Source organism: Bos javanicus, chromosome 13 (assembly GCF_032452875.1).
Source record: "Bos javanicus breed banteng chromosome 13, ARS-OSU_banteng_1.0, whole genome shotgun sequence".
Taxonomy (NCBI): domain Eukaryota; kingdom Metazoa; phylum Chordata; class Mammalia; order Artiodactyla; family Bovidae; genus Bos; species Bos javanicus.
The window spans coordinates 70,387,245-70,397,635 of NC_083880.1; the positions used below are offsets into that span (position 1 = coordinate 70,387,245).

The window sequence follows — 10,391 nt, forward strand, 5'->3', positions numbered from 1 at the left end:
GAGGAATAATCTTTGTATATGTAAGCCATGGAGATTTTGGGGTTTTCACTGCAGTAGAGCTAATTAATTATCCATATCTGGTTTTAGAATCAAGGCTAATATAGTCTCATAAAACGGTCCGGTACCTTTCTTTTCTCTGAAAGGATTTATATATGCAGAAAGAGTCTGTTCCTTGAACGTGTGGTAAAATTTGATTATAAAACTGTCTGGGGGACTTCCCTGGTTATCCAGTGGTTACAGGGGATGTAGGTTCGATCCCTTCAGGGAACTAAGATCCCACATGCCTTGGGGCAACTAAACTGGAGCCCCTGCTGCAGCTACTGAGCCTGTGCACCACAGTGAAGATCCAGCGTGCTGCAGCTGAGACCCAAGGAAGCCAAATAAAGATTTAAGAAAACTGTCTGGGCCTAGTATTTTTTTTTTTTTTGATATGGGCCTAGTATTTTTTTGAGGGGGAAAAGAATTTTGAAAAATGATGCAATTAAAAAATAATTATTGACGTAGTCAGATTTTCTGTTTTCTTCTCTGTCAATTTTTGTATGCTGTACTTTTACAGACAAATTCTCCTTGTATCCATTTTATGTCAACCTAAAGCCATGAAATTAAAAGACGCTTACTCCTTGGAAGGAAAGTTATGAGCAACCTAGATAGCATATTGAAAAGCAGAGACATTACTTTGCCAACAAAGGTTTGTCTAGTCAAGGCTATGGTTTTTCCTGTGGTCATGTATGGATGTGAGAGTTGGACTGTGAAGAAGGCTGAGCGCCAAAGAATTGATGCTTTTGAACTGTGGTGTTGGAGAAGACTCTTGAGAGTCCCCTGGACTGCAAGGAGATCCAACCAGTCCTTTCTGAAGGAGATCAGTCCTGGGATTTCTTTGGAAGGAATGATGCTAAAGCTGAAACTCCAGTACTTTGGCCACCTCATGTGAAGAGTTGACTCATTGGAAAAGACTCTGATGCTGGGAGGGATTGGGGGCAGGAGGAGAAGGGGATGACAGAGGATGAGATGGAAAAGACTCTGATGCTGGGAGGGATTGGGGGTAGGAGGAGAAGGGGACGACAGAGGATGAGATGGCTGGATGGCATCACTGACTTGATGGACGTGAGTCTGGGTGAACTCCGGGAGTTGGTGATGGGCAGGGAGGCCTGGCGTGCTGTGATTCATGGGGTCACAAAGAGTCGGACATGACTGAGTGACTGCACTGAACTGAACTGAAAGTGATTTGTAAGAATCTATTATCATTAAACTTTTCTTGTATATTAATCCTGATCTAACAAGAATATTATTTGTACGATTTTTTTTGTGATCAATTTTGTAAAAAGTTTATCTCTGTAATTATTATTGTCAGAGAACATGCTTGTTCTTTGTTAAAACTTCTTGTCAAAACTATTTTTTCATATTTCATTAATCCTGCTCTTATTTTTACTTGCTTATTTCTACTTTTTTGAGTTTTCTTTCTAGGTTTGAAAGTGAATGCATAATTCATTTATTCTCAATATTTCTTACACTAGTTAGCATTAGAGAGTTGACTGCATATAGCAGAGACCCAAAATAACTACAGCTTAAATAAGGCAAAAGTTTATTTTTCTCACATGTGAAAATTTAGGAGGTAGGAGATCCGGGGCTGGCATAGTCACTGTGCTTCACAAAAGCCTTAAGGACTCAGGATCCTTCTGTTTCCTCGTTTGTAGGGTTTTGCTCTTGTCAGTGTGTTGCAAGATAATTTATCTCTATGACTGTTCCAGCAAACATAAAGGAGGGGAAGAAAGGATTCCCTCCCATGAAGATATGACCTAGAAGTTATATGCATCCTGTCTGCTCATATCTCATTGGCAAGAATTCTTCTTACGACCACACAAGAGATGCTGGTAAATTTGGCTTTTGTTCTGAGAAACCCTATGTCCAGCTAAAAATTAAGGGATCTGTTACTGTGGGAAGAAAGGACGATGGATACTGAGAACAACGAGCAGTCCTGGCCACAGTCCATCCCTTTGTTACCCAAGCATCCACGTGTACTCATCTTCCCAACCGTCCCTACACCGAAGGACGCAACTCCAAGGTCCCCTGCAGTTATTGAACCTAACTCGAAATCTAGGATCTCTGGATTTTCGTCTCCTCCATTAGGTCCATGTGTGGCTCTTTATGGTGCAATGACTTAAAAAGTACAGGACAGGGACTTCCCTGGTGGTTCAGTGGCTAAGACTCCATGCTCCCAATGCAGGGGGCTTGGTTCAATCCTTGGTTAGGGAACTGATCTCGCATGCCGCAACTAAAGATCCTGCATGATGCAGTGAAGATTGAAGATCCTGCCTGCAACAACTAAGACCCGGTGTGGCCAAATAAATAAATAAAAATAGTTACAAAAGATAAATTATCTGCCTCTCACATAGTCAATATACAGGGATGAAGGAGGATCAGAAGAACAATAATAAAAAGTCCCATTGGACAGAAGGGAAGGTGAAGCACAGAACAGCAAATGCTCTCTAACAATTGATCAAACCCCATTGCCCATCCAGCAGGATTCCCTGTCTTGGAGGAACTCTTTAATTCATCATCTTTGATGTCTTCTGGCATTACCATTTTGGATGTTCTTTCTTGCCCATGATCTTCCCTGGACACATGTGAGGTAGGCCATTCAGAACAGGTTCTCCTTGTGGATAAGAAAGTTTTGGAACCCACTTGTTGGTACATGTCAAGATCAATTCTTTGTCAAACACCCACAGCTAGCTCTTTCTCTTAGAAATAAACTTTTAAACCTGTTTTGAATTTACTTCTGGGGTTTGCTCATTACTTTGTCTTTCAACTTAGTGACAGCTAACTAGTTATACTTAAAAACAAAGACTTCATTCATCTAATCGTTTCCTTGAGGCTGGCTCCAATTTTCTGGCAAAAACATCTTTTAAAAGAAGGTGTTGAATTTGAGGGCCATGGTTTTATCTGCTAAATCTGACACTACACAGCTATCACTCCTAATAGCTGTATTTTGGCAGTATGGAAGCAATTTTCAACCCTGAAAAACCCCAAGCAAATAAGCTCCTGGTCAACTCAGACTGTAAACCATAGGCAGAGTATGCTTCAAAGCCAGCCGGCTAGCTTTATTTTGGATTTATATCTCTTCTCTAGGATTTTGTTGAAAGACACAAGAAGTGATAATTCAGACGAACATACTATATATATTATATATGTATTCCTCTAGCACTACAGCCTCACTGAATCTGTGCTCTATCTTCTGAAGCAGTGCAAGGCTGTTTTGCCAAATATTTAGTCTCTATGTAACAAGGATTACTAACTTTCCAACATGCAATATCTGAGTCAACACTGATATTACCCAAGCAGTAGTCTCTGGGTATTTGTTGCGTTCAGAACTCTACTTTAAGGTACCAAAATTAGGTAAGTCTGTGTTTAACAGAAATAGTGGCTTTAACAGGACAAATATTTATTTCTCACATAAAATGCTAGAAGTAGCCAGTCCAGGTCTAAAAGGAGGAGGAGGTTCTTCTCCATGAAATCCTTAGGGACTCAGGATCTTTTGTCTTTTTGCTCTAGCAGTCTTCAAGGTGTTGCCCTTGTCCTTAGGCCTTTATTTTAAAAATTTTATTTATTATTATTTTGGCTGCACTGGGTCTTCATCGCTGTTCACGGGGTTTCTCTAGTTTCGGCGAGCAGGGGCTACTCTCTAGCTGTCGTGCGTGGGCTTGTCTCTGCTGTGGCTTCTCCTGCTGTGGAGCATGGGCCCTAGGGCACACGGGCTTCAGTGGTTGTGGCACACAGACTCAGTTGCTCCGCGGCACGTGGGATCTTTTTGGACCAGGGAGTGAAGCCATGTCCTCTGCCTTGGAAGACAGGCTCTTAACCCCTGGACCACCAGGGAAGCCCTCCTTATTCCTTTAGAAGAGCCACAGCATAGAGTAATGGTTTGTCTGGGACTTCTTTGGTTTTAGCACCGAAAGTCTTATGTTCTAGGAAACCCCTCCATGCTGGGAAAACGTGTACAGCTGTTCACTACTCTATATCCACCCCAATTAGAAGTATTGTGATAACAATTCTGATGCAAACCATCCAGAGTTAGCATCAAATCCCATAAGTTAAGGGCTTATCCTTTCACAAGACTGCCCTTCCTTTAGATAGCAGCTGCAAGGGGGTCCAGGCCACCCAAACTTCTGACCTATTAGCTACTAGTCTTGGAAGTTCCCACAACTCCACACAGGGTGATAACTTGTTAGAATGATCCATAGGATTCCCTGAAAGTATGATATTTATTTATAGGTTCAAAAGGATACACATAGGAAGGGGTTTAGGGGCATCCCGATCCAGAGCTTCCATGGCCGTGCCCGTGGGGTCAGGGTGCAGCACTCTCCCAGCACATCAGCGTTTGCACCAGTCTGGAAGCTCCTCTGAGCTTTGGTGTCCAGAGTTTTTATTAAATGGGCATGATTGATTGAATCATTGACCACTTGATAAAATTTAATATCGAGCCCACTGCCCCCTCTCCAGAGGTTGAGCACTTGCAAGTTTCAGCCTTCTAATCATGTTTCTAATTCTATATTTCTAATTCTAATTCTATATTAGAATTAGAAATATTCTATATTCTATAGAATATAGAAAAATATTCTAAAAAAATATAGAATAATATAGAAAAATTCTATATTCTATATATTCTATATTCTAATTCTATATTTCTAATCATGTACTTGGTCAATCTAGTGACCAGCCCCTATCCTGGGGCACTCTAGGGTCCCATCCTCAGTCATTTCATTAGCATAATAGAGATGCTCTCACCACTTAGGAAATCTCCAGGGTTTTTGAAGCTTCTGGCCAGGAACCTGGGACAAAGACCAGACAAATTACTCACTGTACCATCACCACCATGTTTACATTTCCACCAGCAGGAAGGTGAAAAGTGTCAGGAAATCCCTTTGAGAACATGATCAGAAAACTGTACATATTACTTTGGTTTACAGTCCACTGGCCAGAATGTCAACACTGGCCATTCAGACTATGAGAAAGGCTGGGAAACATGGTCTTAATTCTGAGCAGCTGTGTGCCTAAAAACCAGAGGTCTTATTATTATAAGAAAGAGGGATGATGGGCACTGAGGTACAGTTCCCAGTCTAAGCCACATTTATTTCTTTGGTAATTCATGAAGCCTACACATTTTCTTTGATGTCCTGTTTTAGCTTGTAGCACACTATGAGATTGGTATGTAGTATTTTCATTGCTTCTCAGTTCTAAATATTTTGTAATTCTCTTGTGATTTCCTGGAGAAGGCAATGGCACCCCAGTCCAGTACTCTTACCTGGGAAATCCCATGGACGGAGGAGCCTGGTAGGTTGCAGTCCATGGGGTTGCTAAGAGTCAGACACGACTGAGCGACTTCACTTTGACTTTTCACTTTCATGCATTGGAGAAGGAAATGGCAACCCACTCCAATATTCTTGCCTAGAGAATCCCAGGGATGAGGGAGCCTTGTGGGCTTCCGTCTATGGGGTCACACAGAGTCAGACACGACTGAAGTGACTTAGCAGCAGCAGCAGCAGCTTGTGATTTCCTCTATATCCCCTTAAAGAGTGTTTCTTAATTCTCAAAACAATATTTTCCTTTTTAGTAGGCAGTTTGATGATTGAAAATTGAATTCCATTGCTATCATAAAATATGAGCTAATGATATCAAGTCTTTGAAATTTATTGACTGTCTTTTGAAAGGTTGCTGCTGCGAGCTGTGTGTTATGCCAGGATTTGTGACCTCCAGAGGAGAGGATTTCGATCTGGAGTCAGAGATGGGGGCTTGACTGCTTGAAGATTTTTGTGTAGCAAAGTTTTATTAAAGTATAATTGAGATAGGAAAAGCTTCTGACATAGACATTAGAAGGGGACAGAAAGAGTGCCCCTTGCTAGTTTTTAGTAAGGTGTTTTAAGTCTGTTCAGTTCAGTTCAATTCAGTTCAGTCACTCAGTCGTGTTCAACTCTTTGCAACCCCATGGACTGCAGCATGCCAGGCTTCCCTGTTCATCACCAACTCCCAGAGTTTGCTCAAACTCATGTCCATTGAGTTGGTGATGCCATCCAACCATCTCATCCTCTATTGTCCCCTTATCCTCCTGCCTTCAATATTTCCCAGCATCAGGGTCTTTTCCAATGAGTCCATTCTTCACATCAGGTGGCCAAAGTATTGGAGTTTCAGCTTCAACATCTGTCCTTCCAATGAATATTCAGCACTGATTTTCTTTAGGATTGACTTGTTGGATCTCCTTGCAGTCCAAGGGATTCTCAAGAGTCTTCTCCAACACCATAGTTCGAAAGCATCAATTATTTGGTGCTCAGCTTTCTTTATAGTCCAACTCTCATATCCATACATGACTACTGGAAAAACCATAGCTTTGACTAGATGGATCTTTGTTGGCAAAGTAATGTCTCTGCTTTTTAATATGCTGTCTAAGTTGGTCATAACTTTCCTTCCAAGGAGTAAGTGTCTTTTAATTTAATGGCTGCAGTCACCATCTGCAGTGATTTTGGAGCCCCCAAAATAAAGTCTGTCACTGTTTCCATTGTTTCCCCATCTATTTGCCATGAAGTGATGAGACTGGATGCCATGATCTTAGTTTTCGGAATGTTGAGCTTTAAGCCAACTTTTTCACTCTCCTCTTTCACTTTCATCAAGAGGCTCTTTAGTTCTTCACTTTCTGCCATAAGGGTGGTATCACCTGCGTATCTGAGGTTATTGGTATTTCTCCTGGCAATCTTGATTCCAGCTTGTGCTTCATCCAGCCCAGCATTTCACATAATGTACTCTGCATATAAGTTAAACAAGCAGGGTGACAATATACAGCCTTGACTATTCTTCTCCCAGTTTGGAACCAGTCTGTTGTTCCAAGTCCAGTTCTAACTTTTGCTTCTTGACCTGCATACAGGTTTCTCAACAAGACTATGTTTGTTAGTGAGCTGCTAATCAGATAAGAGAGACACCTTAAGGCTGAGGGAGTTTTACCAGGCCCCTCTCCCACAATATGCATTTTTGAGATAAGATGGCATGAGGTTTGTCATCCCTGGCTATAAAACAATTGATGTGAATACTGGTTTGTTGAGCCATTATCAGCCCAAGGTTTGAGAAAGGGAAAAAAAGGTTAGTCTTAGGCAGAACCGGTTTCATCAACAGAGAAGGAAAAAAAAAAAAAAAAAGCCTGCCACTTGCAGTTTGTTTCCTCCTGCTGCTTGGGGACCTCTGGCCTTCCTACCTGTTACCCTCTCACTTTGACAAAGACTTACTATATGATCAATTTTTGTAAATTTTTTATATGAGCTAAAAAATGGTCTCTATTGTCTGATGCAAGATTAAAATATGAACTTTCATCACTTGTGTTGATCAAGTGTATATCTTTTTCCAAAAATGTAGGATCATATTATACATATTATTATGCAAAGTTCTTTTAAAGATGTAATATAGAAATATTTCCACGTAGATAGTTTAGGACCTGGTGTGTGTGTACTAAGTCACTTGGTCGTGTGTGTCTCTTTGCGTCCCTGTGAACAACAGCCCTCCAGGCTCCTCTGTCCATGGGATTCTCCAGGCAAGAATACTGGAGTGGGTCGCCATGCCCTCCTGCAGGGGATCTTCCCAACCCAGGGATTGAACCCACATCTCTTAAGTCTACTGCATGGGCAGGCAAGTTCTTTACCACTAGCGCCATGTGGGAAACCCTAAGACTTGGTACATAGCCTTAATTATTTCAATAGGATAAATTCCATGTGTGGAATTGCTCCTTCAAAGGATATGCTTTAAAAAAATTTTTTTTTATTGTGATAAAAGTCACATAAAACATTATTTTAACTATGTTTGACTGTACATTGCAGTGGCACTAAGTACATTCACATTGTTGTACAACTCTCACCCTTATCCATCTCCTGAATTGTTCACCTTCCTAAACTGAAACTCTGTGACTCTAAACACCAAGTCCCCCTTGCCCCACCCCCCATCCCCTGGCCCCTGGCATCTACCACTGTACTTTCTGACTCTATGAATTTAGTCTTCTGGTACCTCATATAGTAACACACATATATAGAATCTAGACAAGATAGTACAGGTGAACCTATCTTCAAAGTGGAAATAGAGACACAGATGTAGAGAACAAACATATGGATACCAACAGGGGAATGGGGTGGAGATAAATTGGGAGATTGGGATCGACACCTATACTTCCCTGGTGGCTCAGATGGTAAAGAATCTGCCTGCAAGGTAGGAGACTCAGGTTCAACCCCGGGTTCGGAAAGATACCCTGGAGAAGGGAATGGCAACCCACTCCAGTATTCTTACCTGAAGAATTCCATGCACAGAGGAGCCTGGCTGGCTACAGTCCATAGGGTCACAAAGAGTTGGACATGACTGAGCAGCTAACACTTTCACTTTGGCTTCCCTAGTGGCTCAGATGGTAAAGAATCCACCTGCAATGCTGGAGACCTGGGTTTGATCCCTCGTCAGGAAGATCCCCTGGAGAAAGGAATGGCTACCCACTCCAGTATTCTTGCCTGGATACCACTCTGTGAAATGCTAAAAATCTATATACTACTATGTATAAAATACATAACTAATGAGAACTTACTGTCTGGCACAGGGGTCGGGGGGGAAGGGAGGAACATCTATTTGTAGGACATATATTAAGTTAATCCAGGTAGCACTGAAGAATATATATTACCATATGTAAAATAGATAGATAGTGGAAAGTTACTGTATAACACAAGGAGCTCAAACTGGTGCTCTGTGACAACCTAGAGGGATGGGATAGGGGCTGGGGTGGGAGGGAGGTTCAAGAGGGAAGGGCTATATGTATACTTAGGGCTGATTCATGTTATTGTATGGAGAAAAGCACACAACATTGTAAAGCAATTATCCTCAAATTAAAAATAAAAAAAGAAAAAAAACATTCCAATATATAGTAGGTGCAGACAAATGCTGTTTGATTCAAAAGGTATGCTTTTTAAAAAGCTTCTAAATTACTGCCATGGTTGTCAGTTTGCCTGCAAGAGGGGTCAAACCAGTTTTCACTTCCTTCCGTCCTGGAGAACACGGTCCATTTCTTACACCATCTCGAGCATTGTGTATTAAATATCATCATAATTTTATCGTTGCTGGTGGTCAAAGTACCTCCTTTGGCTAATGAGGAGAGAGAAGCTTGAGCATGTACAGCAGCTGGCAAAATCAAGCTGAGGGAGCTCCGGGAATGGATCCTGCCTCTCATTTCCTGCCCGGGGCAGGGGGTGGAAAAATGACAAAATCCAGCTGTGCCTGTCTTTTCCATCCGGAATTGTGAATTCTAGAGTTTGTTTGTTCCATCCAGCACCGACTGAGCTGAAATTCTGTGAAAGAGGTGTCCTTCTCCGGAGGGATGAACCAAACCTGCCAGGCTCTATGCCTCATCCCAGGACAGCAGAGCTTGACAAATATGTTTCAGCCAAATGCCTTTTCTTAGCTGGAAGCCCAAGAACAATCAAGTTTCTCTTTTGCTGGCTGTGTAGCTCAGCTGGGTCCTAGGAGCTCTGGTCTCTGCCCAAATGTTTTTAAGACTTCCTTTCAGAAGCTGGCAGCAAGGGGACCACCCACCTCTCCCAGTTAAGGTTATTGGTCCTTTGGAAGAAGAGATGTAACCACGAAGTGCAGAAACTAAAATAACAATTGAATGTTCATGCTTCTGGTCCCATTTGAGCCTCACAGCACTCTGTGAGCTAAGAGTGATTATTGTTCCTCTTTCATAAATGAGTACGCTGAGGGTTAAAAAAGGCTAGGGAAATTTTGCTGGTTTACACAGCTAGAAAGAGGCGCCTCTCCTGATTACCTGCCTTGTGTAGCCTGCTGTCCTTTATCAGTCGCCATCAACATTACTCTATTTTCTTAAATCACTGATCACAATGTGCAATTTTTTGCTGTCTTTGTCTACTTATTGTGTTAGACAGTCTCCAGTGTGGCACCTCATGATCCTCACCTCCTAGTATTCATGTCATTGTACAGTCTTCTCCCACTTTGAATCATGCTGGTGTGACTGATAGAGTCTAGAAGAAATGACGACCTATGACTTTCAAGGTCACATCATAAAGGGTAGAGTTCTGCTCTGCTTTAGGAATCCAGCAGCCCTTGCCTTGGAGATGCTCAAGCATCCCAGGGAGATACCCATATATGAAGAGTAATCAGGGCCTCCTGCCAAAAACCAGGACGAACTTGCCAGCCCCGTGAGTGACGCACCTTGGAGGTGATCCATCAACCCAGTGAAGCCTTTGGATGACTGCAGCCGAGATGACTTTAACTGCAGACAATCTCACAAGAGACCTTCAGCCAGAACCTCCCAGTCAAGCTGCTTCTAAGTATCTGACCCACATGTGATCACATTTGAGCTACTAGGAGTG

The 10,391-nt window shown here is 42.1% G+C and overlaps 1 long non-coding RNA gene across 1 annotated transcript; it reads right to left on the reverse strand.

Annotated features, from left to right (window-relative positions):
• Nucleotides 1-1,528: 1,528 nt before the first annotated feature.
• On the reverse strand, nt 1,529-10,024 carry LOC133259737 (uncharacterized). Its single transcript, XR_009740499.1, has 3 exons — nt 9,974-10,024; nt 4,783-4,826; nt 1,529-2,653 (listed from the first exon to the last, which is right to left on the reverse strand). It is a non-coding gene; the product is annotated as an uncharacterized LOC133259737 (long non-coding RNA).
• Nucleotides 10,025-10,391: the final 367 nt, after the last annotated feature.